The sequence below is a fragment of the Dunckerocampus dactyliophorus genome, chromosome 2 (assembly GCF_027744805.1).
Source record: "Dunckerocampus dactyliophorus isolate RoL2022-P2 chromosome 2, RoL_Ddac_1.1, whole genome shotgun sequence".
Taxonomy (NCBI): Eukaryota; Metazoa; Chordata; class Actinopteri; order Syngnathiformes; family Syngnathidae; genus Dunckerocampus; species Dunckerocampus dactyliophorus.
In genome coordinates, this window is record NC_072820.1 from 45057922 (window position 1) to 45082703 (window position 24782).

Genomic DNA, 24782 nt, shown 5'->3' on the forward strand with positions numbered 1-24782 from the left:
TTTTATTTATTTAATATTTATTTAGAAAGAATTCAGTTATTTTTTGTTATTCATTTTAAATACGCAGGTTCCACTTTCATTGTGTTATATTACCGTATATGGTTTAAAAATGACTGTTTAGACTTGCCTTTTTTTTCTCTTTTCAACAAAGATAGTTCAAAATAACACATTTTAGAGCTGTCATTAAAATACCTTGAAACCACCAAACTACGATATTTTTGCCCAATGTAATCATACTGTCGGAATGTCATACCGGCCCACGACTAGTGTATAGTTTTCTTCTTAACCTGTTAAAAAGACATTATCTCTGCATCTTCAAGGTCTGCATGGATGATCCTGGTATCAACTACCATCAGAGAGTAAAAAAAAGGGCTGTCATCATCACAATCGATCTCTGTTGAGTTAAAATGTGACATTTGCACTGTTTTCTGTTCCTATTTAAATAATAGTCGTTCTGCTTCTCAGAAATGAGCATGTATCTCTTTTAAAGACTGTAACAAAAGCATTTGTCTATTGTCCATTTTAATATGCCATATCTCTTGCTTGTGCTTTTATTGTTATGAATATATTTTGTCCTAATCACGACTCAAAAATAACATTCTTTGTCAAGCACCAACTGAAGATAATAATAGAGGACAATTTGGGAATAGCCCTGATTTTTATGGAACCACAAAAAAGGGAGCATGGAGAGGGAGCTATTTGAGGCTTTTTTTGGGCTAGGGGGAAGCTTTCAATGGCTTGTCTCCCTTCAGGCTGGCGAGAAACTCTCACTTTCAACACAGCCCTCGCAAGCTGCACAACAACAGTTCAAATGGAAGCCGGATTCAAGTCAGCAACATTCTCTTTATTCCCGAGCTAATCACCTACAGAGTGACTGTATGCCTATTAAATCTCCCCTTTCAAGAAGTTTATTTCAGCCCGAAAACTCAATCAGAAAGAAAGTGAGCTCAAACCTACTATAAATAATGCCTTTAAAAGCTTCCTCTTTCGCAGTTTTGGAAATGAAAAATATGGAAATATCCCAGGGGGTAAAATGTGGGAACCCGACATGATGGTAATCTGATGTAAAATTTAAAACTCACAAATAACTAAGTTGTGTCTAAAATTCTGCACTTCCGTAAAGTAGTATACAGTATTAATAAACTGAATATTTTCTTAGTTAGAGCATAGAAAATGACCATTTAAATACGCTTCTTTACCATTATTAGAGCCTGTGGACATGAAATAACACCCCTGTAGTCACCTTGACGTTGCACAGTGGCCTGATTGACTCAGATTGTACTGTTTCCAAAATAAGCCTGTCTCATCCATATTAAAAACTTGTTCAGGCTTATATCCCCCTTTGTCGGTGATGGCTTTAAATTTGTTCATGTTTGCCTCTGCCCCGGCATCCGGCCTCTCTGTGGTCTTGCTGCGGACAGGTAAAGCCCTTTTTGCATCCTTGTTAAAAATGTATCGCTGCTGTTGTCCTTATGTTATTTTCCTCCTTCTTTATGGTACGAACCGAAGATTCATTTATTCCGTAATTGTGCAGAGCGTTTATTCGACATTGTGAGTTTTGTCGGGGAGAAAACTTGCACACATAATAAGCACTAAAGAGCCACAGTGCTAGCGATCGAACAATTATGTAAATTAGGCAAGCTAAACGCATTCTGTACAGTACAGGACACATGGCATGGAGGAGATTGATTGATGGTCCACAGTCCCTTAGCTGATCAGGACGCAGAAAACAATGCGGGTTCTCCCTAAGTGAATCAGGATGCAGAACACAATGCCATCAAACGTAAAAAAACCAAAACATTACACACTGGAAAAAATTGCAATTACAAAAAAATCTGTGTTATAGCGAGGCAGCGTAAAGTGAGGGAACACTGTCCTGGGCCATCGTGAGCTGCATTTTGTCTGAATTATTTCAACCAGTTACGAAATGTGTAAGTAGTGTCAGAATAAAAGCATTTTAGTGCAGAAAAACATGCGTAATTGCGTGAATCGTCTTTGGTATTCACACAACAAGGGGCCTGCAAGAAGTGATGATGCTGCATTTAACCTTCATGAATAATTCCACTTACTGTGTCTCATTCATTGTTTTGGCTCGGCAGAAGGACCCTGTCACATTGGAATTCTAATGTAGTCTCCAGACCTTTATCAGAAAACATCTAGACTTCTTCAAGTTGCTCACACTTTTGCGGAATCATTAACTGTGTAAGTTACATACAGGGGCTATCCACACGGAAACGGCAAAGTATTTTATCGTTTCAGCCTCTCATCCACACAGGAACGGCGTTCTGGGTGACCTGAAAAGGTGTTATGTGAAAACAGCTTCCGGAGTGGGAAAATCTGAAGATGCCAGCTTGTCGTTGCAGTGTAGACAAGCAGGCAATACAAGAAAGATGACGAAGTGAACTTTGACGACAAGCCAACATAATATCTGAATTCGACGGACATGACTCACCTCAGTCGACATTCTCCTGATATTTTGTTGTCTTATACTCCATAATGACTCGCAGAAGTAATTCCACTTCTCATGCGCATGCGTTCTTCCTTCTTCTATGGTTTGGAGTGTCATGTGGTTCCGTCAGCGTGCCTGTTCACAAGATTTATTTGTCCTTATGAAAAACAAGGGACCTTTGAAAATGAACCTCTAACCTTACGAAATGTCTGACATCTTTTTCAGGCTGTTTATAAAAGAGGACCACAGTAACTGTGCTTTACAATTAATTCTGTCACTTTAACACCATGGTTAAAATACAGTTTGTCCCTTTCTGATAGATGTTGTATGAATTAGAACACATTCCTGTTTCATTGTTCCTATTTTTCATTGGCAGTAGTGGTCGGCAGGCAGGCAGGCTGAGGTAATTCATTTCTTGCTTAGGATGAGAGATGTTCCGTGGCTGCCAGGGTAGGAGTGGTTAGTTCCACTACATTGCTTTATCTTCTTGTAATTATGTCTTTGTGTTTGGAGTTTCTGTCTCCAAATCGCCAATCGATACTGTCACTGACGATGCAGAGATGTGGGACCCAGACTGGACTGAGGGTCTGTAGAAGTCATTGGCTCCAGACCACAGCTAGCAAGCACCCTAAACACAATATGAACGCTTAAGCTGGTGTGATAGATCAACATCTGCTCAGTTGACTCCAGAGGCCTGTACTAGAGAGCAGGATTTCTTCTTATCCAGGATAAGTTTGATGATTAAGTCCGGATATGTGGTACTATGAAGCTGGTTAACTTCTTAGCAGCATACACAGCCATATTAATTTATGTAGTAGAGCTAACCTATTCGGCAACAGGTTATGTTCGGGGATATGCGACCATAGTCTATAAAAGTCTATAAAAGTACCGCCTACTAACGAATCCGTTATCACTGAAAAATTACGTCACCATTCATTGACAATCCTGCGGAGATTGGTGCAGATGGTAATAGCTAAATGCAAGGATTTTCCGCATTCGGGCAAAGTCGCTTTTGTGGTCGATTTTAATCAGGAAAGTTTTAGATTGTCGTCGGAGGGACTGTCTTTTCTCTGCCAGCTTTTGAGGTCTTATGTTTAGCAATGCGACACGGTAAAACAAGTACGCTTTCAGTGCCCGTTAAAAGAACCGACAACATTTTCAAGTATTTTATTTTATTTCACAAATCCATTATCTGTTTTCAGTTGTTCCTGTAAATAAATCTCACACGCCTTCTTTTTCTATTATTACTGTGAGCTTCTCAGCCAGAGAGAAATTCTGTGCTGCAGGATCCCCACTGGTTGTTCAGTTGATTTGTATTTCTGTTAGCTAGATCATCATTGTCCATGTCATTTAAGTGTGTAATTATATCACCTGACCGCTACGGCAGAAACACGAAAAGCATTGTGCTCGTATGACACGACTTACCGCTTTAGATATTATTTTCAGATTTCATTGTTATTTCCTCCTACATTTGCCCGACACCACCTAGTTTGCAACTGAAGAATAAAACACAAATGGTCAACTACACCAGGGGTGTCAATCGCACAAGGGGTCTCAAAGCTGACTTTCGGTTGCGGGCCGAACTGGACACTCCCCCCTCAAACTGCATATTGAAGGTAGTAAAAACTTAAAACTGAAAACCTTCTTGTCCTTTTAACCAACACAATTGGTGAATGTAGCACAGTCATATACATCATCAGTGCACACACACAGATGTTCAAGATAGAGTAAAATAATACAAATAAATATCTTTATTGAATAGAAATCGGGCCAGCTCAACTTAAAAGGGAATACATTCAGTGTCCAGGTTGCAGGGGTCGCCAACTCTCATCACTATTAGAGTTGTCAACTACTTGTGTTTTATTAATGGCTGTCAACATTTAAATTGTACACTACTTTATTTACCAAGCAGATCTCCACTCAAACAGTGTGGCCATCGTCTTTACGCTATTTTGTGGTCATTTGTCATGGCTTAAAGTCTGAATTCAACTGTTAAAATAAAAAACTGCTGACAGCTGAAGCAAATATTCTTTGACCCTTTGTGAGATACTCAAAATCAGCTGTTGAGCTGGGACACCCCTGTCACAGCATGACCATCATAAGGCTGGACACACTGTGTGTTTATGTTCATTAAACAACCACACACAAATAGTGTTTTGAGGTCAATACATAATTAGCATAATGACAGTTGTTCAGTGACACTTGAAAAAGTCAGTACGAACCCCATGAATGTGATATCCACTTGTAGCTTCCCTGTGGGACAAAAACAACTCCAAACTAACCGCATTGTTTGTTTTAAAAACAAAATGTCACTGTGGTAAAAAAGTCACATTTGGAGTCCGAATACAAGAAGCTAGGCGGATAATTGGAGCTAGCTAGCTGCTGCCAGTGACAGCTAGGCAAAGCGGGTCAAGAAAGATGCAAGAAAAGTCGAACAGCAATAGGTTTGACAAGGGATTGATCAAACAAACATGCTGGCATCGATTGGCGTAGCCTGTGTCAAGCTGTCAAACTGAAACCGTTGAGGTTTTACAGACTAGTGTTGATTGTTGCGGCAATACGGAACAAAGCGCATCCCCTGTCGGCTCAGCACGGGTGTTGGCAAACCTACGTGACACAGCACACATGCACATTCATGTCATGTTTGTGTTGCCATGACATGAATTGTCACGGCGTCGCCGCACGGCGATCAGTTTTTGTGACCGGCTTTGAAAGGCATTTATCGGCATATGCCGATCATGTGTTTTTTATGGAAATCGGCCGATACTAATCAGTGGCCGATTGATCGGAGCATCCTTACCGTAAATGTGTCATGACTATTGTTTGAATGAGCCAGGGAAAGGCAGGGGGAGATATACAGTGTGACTGTGGTTGTTTTGGCATGGTTTGTTTCAATAAAGCGATTGTTAATCGGCAGTGGCTCAGGAGGTGGAGCAGGTTGTCCAGAAAGTGGAAGGTTGGCGGTTCAGTCCCTGTCACCTACGGTAGTCACTGTTGTTGTGTCACTCACCTTGCCTACAGTGCTGCCCACACTGGTGTATGAATGTGGTCGGGGAGGCCATAGGACCAAATTGGCACTCACATTTCTGTCAGTCTATCCCAGGGCAGCTGTGGATGTATCCCGGAGTCAGCTGGGATAGGCTCCAGCTGTGGAATGGGCGGATTACACATTTCCCAGCATGCTTTGCTGTCGATAAAATGATCACTTTTGACTGTCTTATGCCTCTTTAAGGTGTTATTTTGTATTGTATTGTATGTACTTTATTTATCCCACAGCAGGGAAATTTACTATTTTGAGCAGACAGGGTGTAATAGTTAAAGTGGTGTCGGTCTTCGTCGTGTGCAGTTAAATTGTTGTTGCTTTTGGTCTGAATCTGGCACCCTTAGTAAGAATGGTTGTGCAATTTGTGGTTGCTTTGACATTTGATACCGGAAGACTTGTGTTGTTATGTTGCTCGTTGTCAGCAACATGGACCAGACCTATGAACTACACCATTAAAATAAAATAGCAATGAGCCTTCTCTCCTGCATTTAGCAGCTGCAACTGTGGTTCCTTGGTTAGAATTCTCTTTATATTCTTCATACTGAGTGAAGTAAGCCACTCTGCTGCATTGTTCATATTTGTGATTGTTCATGTAGTGATAATAATGGCCCATTTTCGTCAACGCGCTCATGACAAGACTAGAAAAAATCCTGGTTTGACTTATCCAGTTGTTATCCGGCTTTGTAGTACCCGCTTACACCATATCTTCAGTTTTGCCTTTGGATTGGTTAAGCCATATAACAAAAAAAGATCCTGGATAAGTAAAGCTTGCTTCATGGAACAGGCCCCAGGTAAACTTTGTGAGCAAACTGGTTTTCGATTGCTAGTTTTGGGGAAAAAAAAAATACATTTTGGAGAGGCTTCAGTGTCCCCAGAACATTACAGTGTTAAACGTTCTGTGTTCCTCCTTATTTAGGCCCACATTCTGAACAGACAAGGACAAAGCACCGGTCTTTCATGACAGTTACCCACCAGGCGACTCAACCTGCTCACATTTCCACATCATCTCCATTACCGCTCTCCTGCAGGTAATTGACTTCCAGTCACATTTGCCTCACTTTTAACACTTCCATAGCTTCATTCTGAGAAGGGAATGAAGGGCCCTTTGAAGTGGCTGCCCAGTTGGTTATAAAAGGCCTTGGCATCCCCACGCTGATTGAGAATCAGGCTGTGTCAGAGTCAGATTGGCAGGTAGAGGCTGGAGTTGCATCAGGATCTGCCTTTACCAACGGGTCTTCTTCAAAGGGAAGATAGGGTTTTGTGATAATGAGAGGGTAGCTTGAAGGAGGGGAAAAAAAAGGAGAGCTTGGGCTGTTGTAGAGCATTGTAATTGTGACAGGAGCAGCTGCCTTCTCTCCAGAGGTTCCGGGACTCTGCTGTTGTCAGTGACACCATCCAGCAGACAGTAATTAATCGAACAATTCTCTCTGTCAAAGGTGATACAAAGAGGCAGAAGACAGAGAGCAAAGGGAAAAGAGACAAGCAGACGTACTTAGAGGAAAAAGAGACCCAGTGTACTTTATGCTGTGCACAATGTGCCAGATTGTGCAGATGAACTGCAGATGGGCTATGCATACTTTGACTTTATCATATCTTTGTATATATGCTGTATATTTATGAATATTTTCATCTCTTTGTTGGGCATACTGTATATACAGTACAAATATTCTTAACCCAATGTTGTTTGGATGTTACTTCCAAAATGCAATACTTAACCTCTTAAACCTTAACCTCTTAAACCCTGGGCCATTTTGCTTGAAAAAGACAGCTTTTCTCTGCGTCAACAAAATCTACATCAGGAGTGTAATTTGCAACCTGTCGAATCGTATCTTTCGGTCCGCGACTTGACATCAAAGAGTAGTGTAATTGCAGACCGCGACATCTGGCCAAGTTCAGTGTTACTTGCAGGGGCAAGTAAACACCAACACTGAACTAACAGTGGTGTTATCACATGGAAATGGTTCTGTGCCACCACTGGAAACTTGTGCAAGTTTTGTACTCAGCTGCAACGTCTATTTTCAGACTTTAACAAAAAATACTGCCACACGGCCAGCATCACGCCTACTCCTTGCACACGCTGTTGTTATGATCACACGGGCTCTGCATGCTGGATAGAAGTTCTGCTGCTGGATAGAAGTGCTGGCACGGACATTGGAATGGACTGCTTATATCGGATTGTCAACATTGGAGATTGTATATGCAGGCCTGTTTTCAAAATCGGAAGGGAACATACTGTTAAATACCATGATGGCCGGAAAGGGGTTCATGTTGAAGACACCTGCAAAGCCTGTATCCAAAACCTGTTTGAAGATCCCCCTCACACCGTATGTCTCAGTGGCCATCAGAGGCCAAAGGTGACTGGAACAAAGATGTGTTGTTGCAGACGCTATGATCACCTTCCTGTGTCTGACCATCTGTAGTATGCAAGACTCAGCAGGAGGATGGCGAAATGAGGTCAGCTTTTGAAGCTGGCAAGCTGCAGGCAGATGAGGCACCATGCAGGGACTGGAAGATCACATCAAAGGCAATCGACCAAAATAGCCAAATATTGTTACGACTGTAGATGTGTCTGTGTGCTGCGTAGTCTGGCAAAAGCTTTAAGTCATTTTGTCCCCGATTTGTTATTAATATCAGCTATTGGGTGAGCAGTTTTAAAAAGGGCAGACCAATGCAGCAGCTATCAACTCTTACCCAATATAGTAGATAATAGATAATAATAAACATCTTAGATATCTTGTAAATTATACATAATTTCGACTCACATGTTAGCAATGGCAGCGTACTTCCTGCGGTGGCTATTGTCTCATCAATGTCACGTTACTGACACCTAGTGACCCGTGTAGAATACTGTTTGTGTTTAAGGAGACACTCACAATGCACTTCAATCACTTTATTAAGAAGGGAAGGACACATATGCAGTGAACAGTCACACAGGAGCCACAACTCACACCAGTCACTGCATTGTCCACTCCAAAACCATCCACAATGGTAAGTACGGTCTGTTACTGTCCAATGGTGGCAGTCCAGGAACAAATTCATATGCATTGTGTGACCAGGGACATGATGTAACGGGAAGGGGCCGAAGGAGGCCAGCCAGAACACGATGGGAGGGCTTTTTGCGGATATAGACGGAACAGGCCAACCGCAGAGAGTGGCCGGAGGAGAACACAACAACAATTCCGGAATGATGAATAGTAGATCTGTAGGGAAGCCATCCGGAGGTGTATAATTTCTGAGGGCATCCGCGACACAATCCTCCGCCTCCCACTGAGCACCCACAATCTGGGTGCAAGGAAGGATAGTTTTGGCTTCTGATTCCAAGGCATGGAAAGTAGAGTCTGGAGAAGGCATCAAGCTTGACATTCAAGGATCCTATATGTCAGGGTAAAACTGATTTTGGTTTTCAAATACACTTCTTCAGTGAGTTTTGTACTGGTCATAAATGAGGCTGTTGTCGTTAGGCTGGCCTCAAGCATAGCATTTATCTGCCTTCTTGTAGCTCAAGGTGTTCATGTGTTATGTGATCATTTCAAATATCAGTCATGTTTGCTGACATTGCTGAAAGATTCACTTTGAAGTAATCCACATTCCCTGTGTTTATCTCTTTGTCAAACAGATGGACAGCAAGATGTGATGGGTGGGACAGAACTTCATGATATTGCTTCATCACCCCAGCCCCAGATGACTACAGCTGTTTTACAGTAACAAGTAGGCTTTCTGGGGATTGTTTCACACATTTGCACATAATGCATCCACATGAATCTATCTATCTATCTATCTATCTATCTATCTATCTATCTATCTATCTATCTATCTATCTATCTATCTATCTATCTATCTATCTATCTATCTATCTATCTATCTATCTATCTATCTATCTATCTCTCTCGCTCTCAGATATTGTCCAACTTTCAATTAGCAATATGTGTAACATCATATCTCCTGTCGTTGAATTCACACCGCCGCCATGAGTGGCTGCGTTTAAAGCGACGTCCCGCATTCGTGTGATTACCTGTTTACCCATTGATATCGAGGCGGCAGAGCCGGGGCTAAGATGAAAGTTAAGCAACTAGCGAGGAAGTGGAGATTCAAGCCTTCGGTACCTTCTATTATCATGAGAAACGTGAATTCACTACCGAGTAAGATCGACGACCTGGCAAGAACATCAAGACCTTCAAGGAGTGTAGCTTATTTGTGCTTCACTGAATGGCTAACAGCTAGCGTCCCAGATGCTAACGTGAGGAGCTAGCCGACTTGAGGACAGTCAATTCTGTGACCATACAGTTTTGGTAACAATTAACTATCTTCAGTTTGAAACTGGGGAATTTTTTGCAGAGCTGTTCAATTTAAATTTTGTACTTTGGTTTCCTTTCACATACCTGCCTTTTTTCTCAATGCAAAACTTACAGGACTGGATTTTGAGCTCATTTGGCTTCATGCTCTTAGGCATTGTCTTGCTCCAGAACTCAGTTATGAGTTTGAATAGTCTAGCACAGGGGTCAGCAACACGAGGCTCTTCAGCCTCCTTGTTATGGGCTCCCTTTGCAGAGCTTGAATATTTTTTTAACACTTGAAAATGAGGAAAATGAAAAAAGAAACTGCTCAGAACAAAGTAGAGAGTTTCATTCTACAAGGACAGATGAACTTGTCTTCTCTGCCAAAGACGCTGTCTTACCTGTGTGCTTGATATGTGGAGGGAAGTTAGCAAACAACAAAAAATTTAGAAAAAATGTCAAAACAAGCACTCAGCATATTCTGAAAAGTAGTAATTTAGTTCAAAGTAGGCCTACACATGTGGATCAGTGGTCATCCCCGCAGTCAAGCTCTGCACACCCCGGGCTCGAACTGGCGAGTTAATTTGAGCAGCATGAGCCAGGGAGCTAAAAGGAACAAGCTGTCAATTCACTGTGCGGCACATTTCTTATGGCTTAAGGTAATGAGGTTTAACGACCGTACTATCACAACCCCATTAGTTGGCATCTGTTACCCATGCACACTGCAAGTCTGTTTGTTGTATTCTGTTGTTGTCCATCCATCCATTTTCTATGCCGCTTTTCCTCATTAGGGTCGCGGGGGTATGCTGGAGCCTATCCCAGCTGACTTCAGGCGACAGGCGGGGTACACACTGGACTGGTCTATTCTGTCATTGTAAAAGGTATAATTAAAAAGGATTACAACTTTTGAAAGTTTGTAAGATGTGTTGTGTTTTGCGGCTTCATACCAATTTTCTTCTGGCAAATTGTTTCAGATGTTCTGGCTAACCAGTCCAGTTCAACCCCAAACAATTTCTCCAGAGGCCATTTTGTGAGTCCCTTGTATTGCAAATGTCAGTGAATTTCAAAGGCGCTGGTATTGAAGCAGAAAGTTCTTTTCTGTTTTTGATTTTATAAGTGGAAACATGGTGGTTGGGTGGTTTGCCTGTTGGCATCACAGTCAGGAGATTGATGGTTCGAATCTCTGTCTGGACTTTACACGTTCTCCCTGTTTGTGCATTGGTTTTCTACAATGTTCTCCGGCTTCCACCGACATCCCCAACACATGCATGTTTGGTTAATTAGATGTGAATGGTTGTTTGTCAGTATGTTCCCTTTGATTGGCTGACAACCAGTCCAGAGTGTACCCCGCCTCTTACCCCAAATTGTCAATATGTTCCCTGTGATTGGCTGGCCACCAGTCCAGTCTGTACCTCTCCTCTTTCCCCAAATCAGCTGGCATAGGCTCCAGCTCACCCGTACCCTGATGAGGACAAGCAGCATAGAAATTGGATGGGATGAATGGATTACAGATTGATGGAAAATGTGGTTTCGGGTTTGTTCTTTTTTCAGTTTGGTTCTTATGCTTTGAAATTATTATTCTAGTATCCCTGTAAGGACCTTTTCACTCTGATGTATACTATACTATGTTGCATGCATTATACCAGAGAACCAGACCAGTGTTGCCCCCAAGTTGAGTCTGATTAGCACCTTGCTCTAGGGCACCAACAGTCAATACTATTTTATTTTTGTTGACAGCAGGATTCGACCCTCTGGTCCCCAAAGCCCAAGTCCTTATTAACTCAGCTACTGACGCCCCCAAATAAGCCCATCTAATCAACCATCCATTTGGACAGTGTCCTCCACATCTTCCAACTTTTTGTGGATTATTGCTCAAAATTGTTGCCGTTCTCTAATACTGTGTATCCCAACCAGAAGGTGGCCAATGTCAGAGATCCTTGGTTAGATCTGTAGGTTTGAGATTTTGTTTTATTTTTGTGTGGCAGTGCATCATGCATCATTTGTCCTCCAGCTTGTTTTGTATACAATTTCAGACTTATGAACTGTTAAGTAGATGCATTACATGATCTGCAAAATTGTTTTATGTAAATGATATTACAATAATGACAAAGTCCAAAGCGCCAACATGTAAATGTATTCAATTATATTGTAAAGATCATAAGTGGAATGACATAACATGGAAATATCATCTAAGATACTGGCTCATTAAATTACCCATTACTGGCATGAGAAAATGCATTACTATAGGCAAGTCAAAGAAGCCTTGGGATACATATTTATTCATTTGTGTGCGAAAAGGGAGTTCAGTGGCTCAGGAGATATCGTAGTGCTGGAGATTGGACAAAAGTAAGAAAACAAGAAAATACCAGCGGGTGGGAGAGATTTGCCATTTCAGAATACCCTCACTACTCTTTTTCCTTTCCTTTCTAGCAAACTATCACTTACCTTATCTTTTCCCACAAAAATCCCTGGCCATCACAGTAAATGCATGAAAAAAACTATTAAAAAGTAAACTGTGGTCTGGAAACCTGGATTTGTATACATTTCTGTTTATATACAGTATTGTGAGTGTGTCGCAAAATCGGAGGTGGGTTCGGTGCCCCACCAAAGGGCACCTCAGCAGTAAAGAGGAAGCAGACTCGCATCTGTCCAAATCCAAAGTACACTTTATTTTTGTCGACAGCGAGATTTGTACCATTGCTTTCCGGTTCTGAAGCGCAAGTTTTGTTGAGACGTAAGTTGTAGCTTGAGGCGCAAAGCACTTAAATTGCTCTTGGGCTAAAAGTCCAAAAAGAGAGTAGCATAGAAGAAAGAAAAAAGGCGAACATGTGGCGTGGAAAAAGGGAAAGTAGCAACAAAACCTAACAAAAAGCATCAGTCAATACTGAGAAATAACCATAAGCAATCAGAAAAAAACAAAACATACTAAAGTGTCATGAAAGGAAAACACAGCTTATGGCCAGGGAAGAAAGGATGGAACTGGAAGACAAACTGGGGCGATACCAAAAGAAACAGAAAGTACAGACAAAATCTACCTGGAATAGTACATTGAGGAAAGAAAAAGGTAAGAAGATGAATCTCACTATGAAAACTGGGAGCGATGCAGGAATATTGGCACAGATTTGAGGGAAACCAATCGGAAAACAACCTGTTGTGGACGCAGAGCTTTAGAATTGCTGATGGCTGATTACTGATCTTTTTTGCCCTGCTTTGCTGCTGCACTCCCTGCTACAAACTAAGCTGCCTGAAACACATAGGAAAAGTAGGAACCAGGAAGACAGGAACTGGAAATCACCAAAACAAAAACACAATATACCAACCATGGCAATGCATGGAAAAAATCCAGAGGATGTCTGGAGGTATAGGTTAGTTAGTTTGGTTTATTGCAAACATGCATACAAGGTTACATTGGAGTATGCCTGCGATCATTGTATTCTAAAAGTATTGAATTGATTACAATTGTTCAGGTTGTTCCACCATCTTTGAGCATGAACTGAAGAACTAGAAGAACTTGACAAATTGACCGCATCACGTTCTCCCAAGCCTTGTCTTCAGACAGGCCTGTACAGGTGTCTTCTAGAACAGGGGGACATTGTGGCACTGCAGGATCTCAGTCCAACAGTTGGACGAAAAAATGAGTAAATGGGTTTGGTTCACTTTGACCTTAGCAGCAAACTAGATACAGTACAATGTTGATGGAGTCATGTTTAGATTCCACATTTTCTTGGCTTCCTTCTTCCTCAGGAAAGTGACAGCTTTATTAGCGTAAGGCAGATTTATTAGGAGATGCTGTAGTTTTTTTAAAGGACAGGTCCACAATTACTCTTTTTCGTTCCATTGTTGCATTGTCTTGTCACTAACACCCCTAATGTCTTTATCATATTTATTTCTGAAAAAGGTGGATGGCAGGAATAAATCTTTGTTTTCCTGACCTCAAAAGCCGAGCACATACTCCATCAAAGCTATTACTTTTACCGAGAGTGTTGAACTTATCTGTTCCAACGCTCTAATATACTCTAAAATGCCAAAAGCTGTTTTCACCAGGCGGTAGAGCTCAATTTAGCTCACCATGCTAATGTTTGTGAAAACTTAACCTGGCTTGAGATGTACTGTATCTGTTTCAACTATGTTAGTAGTTTGACACTATACCAGTCACAGTCATTAAGCATTTCATTTTGCCCTAATGCTAACCAGGACAGGACGTGAAAACAGGACCTGTCTTGGGGAAACAGGATATTTGGTCACCCTACATTAAATGGCAAATTGGAATGCATGAATCCAGAGGACTTCTGGTCATGGTCATGGTTTATTTGTTTTGGACATACTTAACAAATTATATTAATAAGAATCATCACATGATTATACTTGTAAAATGAATCATACCTGAAAATGAGTAGGAAGAAGCAGATCTAATGTAGGAGGAGGGAGCCCCAGGGTAGACCTAGGACACGTTGCAGGGATTATGTCTCACATCTGGCCTGGGAACACCTATGTGTCCCGTCAGTGGAACTAAAAGAGGTGGCCGGAAACTGGGAAGTCTGGACTTCCCTACTGAGACTCTGGGCATTATTGCAGATTTGAACAATCTTACACCAGGCACAATAATAATAACTGAATAATAATAATAATAATAATAATAATAATAATAATAATAATAATAATAATAACACGGGCTACTGTTGGGGCCATAACCCATACCAAGCTAAAACTCATTTTTGAACCTATGACGTCACTTCTTGTCCTCCACACACATTTATTGCAACACACACGCGCATGAGTTTTAAATGGCTTATTTTCTCTGATTACACTGTATCTACTATGTTAAGTAATAAGTGACTATATGGGTGTTATTTTATGTCCAGAGGGCTATAAAAATGATAAAACCAGTATTTAGAAGAAACAGGTTTTCTATGATCTAACTACAAAAATATTCTATTCGCTGAAATTCACTTATCACGGTCGGGTCTGGAACCTATTAACCGCGATAAACGACAGATTACTGTACTGTCTGGCATGCTGCTTAATGCTTATGATCATAAACAATTTTGAATTTCTTGTCTGTTGAGTTTTTCATACAACTCATGTAACGAATGGAATTAAGAGTGCCCCCTTCCTGATTTCGTATTTTTTCTGCATGTTTGTCACACTTAAATATTTGAGGTCATCAAACAAATTTAAATATTAGTCAATGACAACACAACTGAACACAAAAGCGCTGTGGAGGAATTTTGTTGCACTCATCTTTGCAGAATTGTTGTCATTCAGCCACATTGGAGTTTTTTCCAGCATGAAGCGCCTTTTTAAGGTCATGCCACTACAAAGTCTTCATTTTGTTTTTCTTCAGCCATTCAGAGGTGGACTTGCTGGTGTGTTTTGGATCATTGTCCTGCTGCAGAACCCAAGTTGGTTTCAGCTTGAGGTCACAAACAGATGGCCGGACATTCTCCTTCAGGATTTTTTGGTAGACAGCAGAATTTGTGGTTTAATTTATTACAAGTCCTCCAGGTCCTAAAGCAGCCCCAGACCATCACACTACCACCACCACCACCACCATATTTTACTGTTGGTATGATTTTTTTTTTTTTTTTTTTTCTGAAATGCGCCTTTACTTTTACACCAGAAGTAATGGGACACACACCTTCAACTTTTGTCTCATCAGGCCACAGAGTATTTTCCCAAAGGTCTTGGGGATCATCAAGATGCTTTCTGGCAAAATTGAGACAAGCCTTAATGTTCTTCTTGTTCAGCAGTGGTTTTGGTCTTGGAACTCTGCCATGCAGGTCGTTTTTGCCCAGTGTCTTTCTTATGGTGGAGTCATGAACACTGACCTTAACTGAGGCAAGTGAGACCTGCAGTTCTTTGGATGTTGTTGTGGGGTCTTTTGTGACCTCTCGGATGAGTCGTTGCTGCTCTCTTGGGGTCATTTTGGTTGGCCGGACACTCCTGGGAAGGTTCACCACTCTTCCATGTTTTTGCCATTTGTGGATAATGGCTCTCACTGTGGTTCGCTGGAGTTCCAAAGCTTTAGAAATGTCTTTATAACCTTTTCCAGACTGATAGATCTCGATCAATCTCAGTTGTGTTTTAACAAGGGGGGGGGGCAAGCACTTTTTCACACAGGGCCATGTAGGTTTGGATTTCTTGTCTCCCTTAATAACAAAGAGTTTCATTTAATAACTGCATTTTATGTTCAGTTGTGTAGTCACTGACAAATATTTGAATTTGAAAAGTGTGACAAACATGCAAAAAAATAAGAAATCAGGAAGGGAGCAAACACTTTTTCACACCACTGTATGTGCACTTCACTTTCAAAGACTATGTAGTCTGTTGACAATACATACAAGTACAAGCGTTGGTGAAAGCTGCAAAAGCGGCATTACCTGATTCTCAATGATTGTGTGATGTATTGTGTCAGACTGAGCTCTCTTTGCCACGCGTGCCTTCAGAAGTTCGCCTGGCAGGCCACTGATGAAAGCAGGCGGAGGTTGGGGATGCAAAGTAGCAATGCAAACTAGTTGAAAGGCATGGCAGAATAATGAATTAGAATGAACAGAAAAGGGAGAAGACAAGAAGATGTGTTTTTCAAAATGCATGGATGGAGAATGTATACATACAAGCTTCAGATGTGACTATGCATACTGTAGAGTCAGTCACAAGATTTTTAATGATAAGGGTTGGTATTTCAATTGAGATGAAGATGACAGCTCTGCATTAGTAAGGCGGAAGAATGTGACAATGCTATGACAGCAGTCTTCCCTCTTGTACACACACACACATACACACCCACACACACACACACACACACACATGCACACACTATTCAAGTGTTCCAACTTTCTCAAACTGTCTATGCACTAACATACAGTGACTATGCCAGCACACTCCCTTGTCTGTGTTCACCTACCATACAGAAGTTGACATATGAGACCCCTGCAGAGTCCCTTCAGCCACCAACTGTGACACGCCGCCAGCACTTCAGACAGCTCACCAGAATAACTTTTTTCCAACAATAAGACAACAATATGAGTTTTGCCTGTTATTATTTAAACTACTATTTTGATGAGGCGCCCAACACTAAATGTAAATAGATGATTTAAAAAAAATTATCAAATTCACATTCTGGTTTACATTTATTTCTCCTTTTATTGTCAGCAATATCGAGTGGTACCCCTTTATATCTTGTGACTTTTGTCAGAGACATAAGGAGAATGTGCGATTAAAGTATTTTTGAACCTACGGCAGTTTGTTGACATCATTGTGCATATTTTTCTGTTTTCAAATGCCATTTCATACTCTAACAGCTGCTAGAGTAATTTTGTTGTATGTCTTGGCTGCAATGACAAAGCTTACATACATATGCAAATCTGTCTTTCGGGGGCTAACGATCAGGGAGAAAAAAAAATGAAATGGGTGCATTTTGTTAGCTGCTGTGGGTGGAATCGAGATTAATACTGCCATGCTTTTTATTTTAAAGCTTACTTTGCACTGAACAGGAAGTCACTGTGTGCATGCTAATGCTGTGCCAACGAAATAGTAGTTGATAATGAGAGAGTTGAAAATACTACAACACGTCGAAATAAACGGATCCATTTTTCAGAGAAGTGACCACTTTAGGTCTCAAATATTATGTCGGCAAAAGCAATCAACTTTGTATTATGGGGTTCTTGGACGAATGTTTGTGATCAAAAATGCAACAAACAACATTGCGAAACCCGAAAAGAAATTAAAGAATTACTTTTCTATAATACTGTCATATAAAGCTTGCTTCTCCATCATTCTTTGTCACACAGGCTAGCACTCATTTTATAAAACAAACCCCCACTTTGCTTTGTATCAAAGCCTTGTCTTCTTGGTGCTGATGTGACACAGGATTGCCATAATGACTTGTATGTCACTGAGTATGTTTACATGCAGTCAAATAACTATCATAACCGGAAGATTAGCAACAACCCTGTTGCGCACAGCCATATAAACACCAATAACCCTTTTGAAAAAACGGAAGAAACCCTCATATTACCCCTTTTCTAACCCACAAATTGGGTCATGAATACGCCTACCGGGATATCCCGATCGAGAGGAACATTAATTTGTGTTCTGCATATGTTCTATTCGAAAGGAATTTTGTTGTCTTTGACAGGGAATACTTGTAAACATGGCGACACACAAAGCCCCACACTTTTGGAGCGAGGAGGAAACAAGCCACCTCGTTAGCGTGGTGAAAGACAGGAACATTATGTCTTTTATTGACGGTAGACAGTACCACCATAGCGAAATCCATCAGAAGGTGAGCAAGAAGTTACGCAAAGCAGGGTTTGTACGAATGCGCCTTCAAAAGTGCCCGGGGGGCTCTGGTGGATGTAGCATGGATGGCACAGCTCCGGTTCCCTTTCCTATTTCTTCACGTCTCGCCTTCCATTAATGGCGAAAGTGAGACAGAATAGTGTCAAGTACTGGTGGTAAGTACCAAGGTGCAAACAAAGGTGTTCATTATCTGCCGTCGACTGGGATTCAAACCACTGTCCCGTGTGTCAGGTGCCGAAGTTGTTACCCACTACGCCAATCAGCCACTTAAAACAAACTCACATTATACGTAAGTGCCAGGCGTAAGTGCAGCATTAATAGTTCCAGCTTGTAGTTGAACAATGTCAGCTCACTGCTTTTGTCTTATGTACTTGTCTTTGTCTATTTATGTCAGGGCTGTCCAGGGGAGCCACTGCTATATTGCTTGGCCCTCACACACACACACACACACACACACACACACACACAAACACTCACACAATGTTACTCTGTCTCACACACACGCACACCCCTAAATATATGCTTGCAAGTTATTGTATCAAAGGCCTTGTAGGGCTCTAAGCAGCCCCACCCCAAACCTCATTAATGGAAGCTGCATCTGCAACATTTGCTGCCTCCGCAACAACTTGTAAACACATTAAAAATTAAATTGTACCTACAGGCTTTGAAGCCACATGTGCATTTTAATTGTAGCTCCTCTCAAACACCCATCTAAAAATGGCTCCGGAACAAATATTTGAATAATTTCAATTGTGTTATATAAATGTACAAAAGAGCAGGTGTTTTCAGCAAAGTGTGTGTTTTTTTTTGTCTTATTAAAAAACATTGTACTTAGAACAAAAATAAATGAGAACTATAACTGTGGGTGGAAAAATGACATTTTCCGAGGCAATGATGCTGTCATTTTCACCCACTGTGCAGAGGCACCCTAGTGCTTGTGAGCCCCTGAAAATGGAGGAGCTGTGCATAAAACCTGAAAGGCAAATGTCACATTTTTGCAAGAGCTCTTAAAGTAAAGCACAAAGTCTATGAAGTACGTGTTGAATAGGGGTGTCACTAGACACCCAACTCACGAGATGTGACACGAGATTTTTAACACTCATTTATGACTGGACATACAAACTTTTAACTGAAAAAAAACAATGCAGGTGCATTTTGAAACGTTTATCCAGCCGTCCATCCATTATCCGGGTTGCGGGGGCAGCAGTCTCCGTAGAGAAGCCCAGACTTCCCGGTCTCCGGCCACCTATTCCACTTCCATGGGGAGGACACCAAGGCGTTTCATGCCAGCTGTGAGAGTGTCCTAGGTCGGCCCTGGGGCCTCCTCCTAGCTGGGCATGCCCGGAACACCTCACCAGGGAGGCGTCCGGGAGGCATCTGGACTAGATGCCCGAGCCACCTCAACTGGCTTCTCTTGATGTGAAGGAGCAGCTGCTCTACTTTGAGCCCCTCCCGGATGACTGAGCTCCTCACTTTACCTTTTAGGGCAGTGCTTCTTAAATAGTGGGGCGTGCCCCCTCTGGGGGGGACGCGGTGACTTTCAATATTAGTGCAGACCTGCCAATGTGTGCCTTTGTCATACTCAGCATGCAATTAGACTCTTGAATATGCTTGTATGCTTCACTGTTCTCCATGTTGTTGCATTTCGCTGGTTTCAGTATCGAGGTCAATCTGTACAGTACAGATAAATAGATAGTGGTGTGGATTCTTATTTTTGGGCATTTTTTTCACATTTAAATGTTTCAGATCATCAAACAAATGTAAACATTAGTCAGTGACAACACAACTGAACACAAAATGCAGTTTTTAAATGAAACGTTCTATTATTAAGGGAGAAAAAAAGTGACCCTGGACTGGTCACCAGTCAATCGTAGGGCACAGTGTACACTATCACACAAAGTATACCTGTGGACAATTTAGAATCTCCAATTAACATGCATATGGAGGAAGCCGGAGTACCTGGAAAAAACGAGATTTAAACCCAGAAAAGAGATTTAAACCCAGATCTCCTGACTGTGTGGCCACCGTGCGGCCCTTTCTAATTTTGTCACGTAGTGGTAAGTCATTTAGTATGCACTTTGTAAGTATTGCTACAAATAATGTGTGTGTTGGCGTCTGCTTTCCTGGCCTGCCTCGCTGAATGTGTTAATATTCAGCTCTGTTGTCCGCCAAAGGTACACAGTTTGTGTCAGAGCAACTGCAATGTCAGTGTCATACACCACTGAGTCATTGTTTGCCATTGCCATTTACCCACCAACTAGTTTCTTAATCGTATCTTAACCCGTGTATCTGGATGATCGTTTACCAGACTTACATTCCTACTTAAAAACTTCTATCTGTGATTAATTGTGAGTTAACTGGTCAAAATGTGATTAATCACAATTCAATATTTTAAGCAATTGACAGCGGAAATGATAACATCAAATATGAGAGACCCCCGCTACATAAGGGACTACCACTCCTCTCCTTTTTGCTTCTGTGGGCTTTTGGGTTTCTTTCCCTACTCTCTTCTTTTGACATTTGTTAAAAGCCAACCGCGGGTACCCACAGGTTGAAAGCGCTCTCTGGACATGTTGTGTCTCCTTTTTCTTTCCCTCAGCACTAGTTGGTATTTGTTCCGCTCTATGTTGGAGGGTCCTAATAGTAGCGGGGGTCTCCGAAAAACTCCAGAGGATCTTATGGCAACACAAAATTCCTACCTATTTCAAACCAGTAAATACCCTGAGACAAAAATTAGTGCATCCTAAAGACAAGGCTCCAAACCAGAAACAAAGCAATGTGGTCTATTCCATCCACTGTAAAGATGAGGAATGCAAAGAGCACTACATTGGGGAAACCAAGCAAATGCTCCAAAAAAGGCTTTATCAACATCGTAGGGACAATTCTAGTGGTCCTCAATCAGCAGTACATCTACACCTTAAAGCTACCAATCACTCTTTTGAGGACAGCGAGGTAAAGATTTTGGCCAAAGAAAACAGATGGTTTGAAAGAGGAGTTAAGGAAGCTATTTTTGTCAAACAACAGAACCCATCATTGAATCGGAATAGTGGTTTGAGGTTTAATTTGGACCCTGTGTTCAGCAGGTTACTGAGACCAAAACCCACAGCTCTTAGTCTTGCAAATGAGGTGAAGCCAGGGCCGAGCCAGAACAATAAATGTTAACGAGCCAGTATCAGAGGTGTTCATACCCAATTCAGGGAGCGACACTTCCCTTTTATCGGAGGTGTTAACAGCAGGATAGGATTATACCACTACTACGCCCAGGCTTAGTGTAAGGAACCAATAGTAGGAGGGTGTTGGCACACCAATTCCGCCCACTCTTACTGTATTTTAGGCCTAAGCTACCAGTACTTATTAGTTCGCTGACGAAGCTCTTCGGATGAGGAGCGAAACGTCCGACACCTTCTTCACAGAAGTACAGATGACGTCTCAAGAAGCCTTTTCCTCGATGGACAACTCCTGTACGACTGAGAGCCTACACAGACACATCAAATATGAATATTTCTTCATTCAACATTAGGGGTGTCTCAAGATCTTGCGAGATTAAAATGTGACAATATTTCTCGTCGAGAGAAAAGCTGTCATGTGAGAACAGGGCAGCCAGAAGCCAATCAGACTGTGAATTATGGCATCACTACTATGAATGATAATACACGTAGGATGGAAGTGGCAGTGCACTAGTTAGGATTGGAACCGCGCATTAAGTGCTTTACTCACGCTATAAAACTTGCAGTCCAACCTATCTCCGTGTTCCCAGCCTCAGCACCAGTAGCGCGTGGCTGTTTTTTCCATCAGAGCTGCCGCCGTGTTAATGTCCAAGCAGAACCCGTAGTAATTCTACATTTGATCAGTTACTTTTGTTTATTTGTCAGATATTTGACTTGTCTGCATCCGTAACCATAGCACAGTTCTATTTACACTGGTTACATTTGCCATAGCGCCTACTTTACAAGCACCGGTGATCACCAGTTGGAGATGTTGCAGGGGGAACCCCTCATGACTGAAGGCCCTCATCTGTGCAGTAATGACTGGCTTTTTCAACAGCACTACGCGGCAGTTCTCGCCTGACAGAGGACTTCTTCCTTAGTAATAAGCTCACTCTTTTGGACCATCCTGTGTGTTCCTCTCATCTAAATCCATTTGTATTTATATACAAACAAAAAAAAACCTCACCATCCCATACTAAACCCAAACTTTAAACCGTTGTCTCGTCTCCATTCCACTCCCTGGTAACAAAGGCCATAACCTCCTCGCACATGGCAAGGCTTTAAATCAGGGACAGACTTATTCTGCAAAACATACAGGTGTTGGACTCTTGAAAACTAGGGTAAATCCATTGTTTCTTATGAATCCCCTTTCTGATTGTTTGGGGCATCCAGAAAAAAGCTTGCCCGGACAATAAAAGGTGAGCGCCACCATCAGTCCTGTGTCATGCCAACAGTAAAGCATCCTAAAATCATTCATGTGTGGGGTTGCTACTCAACCAAGGGAGTGGGCTCACTCACAGTTTTGCCTTAGATCACAGCCATGAACAAAGAATGGTACCAAAAGCGGCTTCTCCCGACCATCCAAGAACAGTTCAGTGATGAACAGTGCCTGTTCCAAAGACAAAAGTGATACAAAAGTGGCTTGCGGAAAAACATAGTAACATCTGGGAAAAAGAAGTAAAAACATCGAAGCAGCAAATTTTGCCAACACCAACACTTGTGTCATTCTCCAAACTTTTGGCCATGACTGTACAATACCATTCAAGATTCAAGAGAGTTTTATTGTCATGTGCATAGTACAACAGCAGTTATGCCATGCAATGAAAATCTTATTCTGTTCATTCTCCCAAGAAAAGAATTGTATTGTGCCTTATAGGATGCAAATCTTCGTAAATCTTTATAAATTCTGAGATATTTTATGCCAATAATAGTAGTACATCTGTAAAGTGCATGTGTGACAGCAAAATTGTCAAACTACGCTGAAAATCATTTGTAGTAACAAATCCTGGTTTGCTGTCAATGAAAGAAAGAAACAAAGTCCTGATGTTTTTTCTTGACTTTAATTTGGCTTCAACCAGGTTGACATTTTCACAAAAGTTTACAAAAGGCGGCCTGGCTGGCAATCGTTTATTAACAATTAATTCCTTTTAATGAGTGTGTGTGCCCAGAGGGGAGATGGGAGCAGGGGCGACATCTGCTGGGACATTAATGGAGAGACACAATCGACACACACTCTCGCTCTCGCACACACGCCTATCTGAATATAACAGCCCTTTACTTCTTCCTGGATATGGTGAAGATATTTTTGACTGCAATTAAATTTTATTTCATTAATTATGTAAAAAGAAAAAGTCCAGCCACTTACTAACAAACAAACAATGAACGGAGCTTAGCAGGGTTTGCATCCACAGGCAGTGTTTATTTTGATCATCTTGTTAGTGAAGAAGCAATGCAAGGAAAAACAGCTCACTGCGTTTTAATTGCTAATTAGGATACATCAAGTTTTTTAGGAGTGCCTCATGGTGACACTGTTGGATTTAACTCTACACTTCTTGGTTTTACTATGCCTTATCAATATATTCTTTTCTTGTCATGGTGTCATTTTAGCAACTAAAGTCATCTCTCGCTACATTGCGGTTTGAATTTTGTGGCTTCACTCTATCATGGGGTTTCAAAAATATACGAGTTAATAAATGATGCTGTTTTGCGGTTGAATACGGCCTATTTAGTAAAAATAAATATGCATATTTAAGCAAATCTTGTGTTTTTTTTGCCTAAATTACACATTTTTAATTAACCATTTTCAAGCATAAACATGAATTAAAATATACAAATATGGCATTCAAAAGACCCATTCAAAGATGTTGATGAAATGTAGTATTCTACACTGGCTGCCTCCTTCAGGTCCCCTACAAAACACGTTTATAGTAAACAAGTTCATTTCATGTCGTCAATGGCTTATTTACTCTTGTTATGTTTACTACCTTGAGTAGTGATGGTAAACTCCATTCCTTTTACTGGCTCAAGTTTTTGTGAGTCAACTGGTAGGCAGAGCCTGTGCGCAAAGCAGATGAAAAGCCGCTCGCAGCAGCCTCATCTTAGGTTTCTGCCTCGTATTTGATCAGGAAATGTGAAAATTCTGCGATTTTTACTGACGAAAATCTTAAAAACACTTGGAATCACACAGAAAATGCATTTATTATACAGTCCAATGGACAAATATTAATATTATGTTATCATTATTTGTTGACTCCCCTGTCTGCACGTCACTGGTATTAACAAATTGGGCATAAAATCACTCAGAAACTTAAAATCTACGTTTGTTTTGTATTGTGAAAGCCAATGAACGTGCATTGTGTGCTGATTGGCTAAGGGAGAAGCCGCGCAATGTGTTGTACGTCCTTACTGCCTAAGGGAGAACCCGCCCATTGTCTTCTGTGTCCTGATTGGCTGTAGACCATTCATTGTCAATCAATTGCCTTCGTGCCGAACGGCTGTGTCTCCTGTTGTCTGATCGCTAGCAAACAGCTTGCAGAGACTCTGAACTCTGTATGTTTGCACGTTTTCTCCCCGACAAAACTGAAATGTTCTGCACCCAAAAGGCGGAGGAAGATACTAACCATTACACAAAAAGTTGGACTTCTGGAAATTATGAAGGAAGGTAGACGTTACGTGGCCAGAGGGCGGCAATGCAGAATAAATGAATCTTCAGGCACGGTCAGAGGAGT

General features: G+C 41.4%; 1 protein-coding gene across 3 annotated transcripts in view; it reads left to right on the top strand.

The window, feature by feature from the left end:
• The window catches only part of rbfox3a (RNA binding fox-1 homolog 3a), a 592196-nt gene that overhangs the window by 38334 nt on the left and 529080 nt on the right, over positions 1-24782 (top strand). For all 3 annotated transcript variants that reach the window (XM_054768103.1, XM_054768106.1, XM_054768108.1), the window contains exon 2: positions 9109-9200. The gene's annotated coding sequence lies outside the window, so the exon portion shown is untranslated. The remainder of the gene's footprint in view (positions 1-9108; positions 9201-24782) is intronic.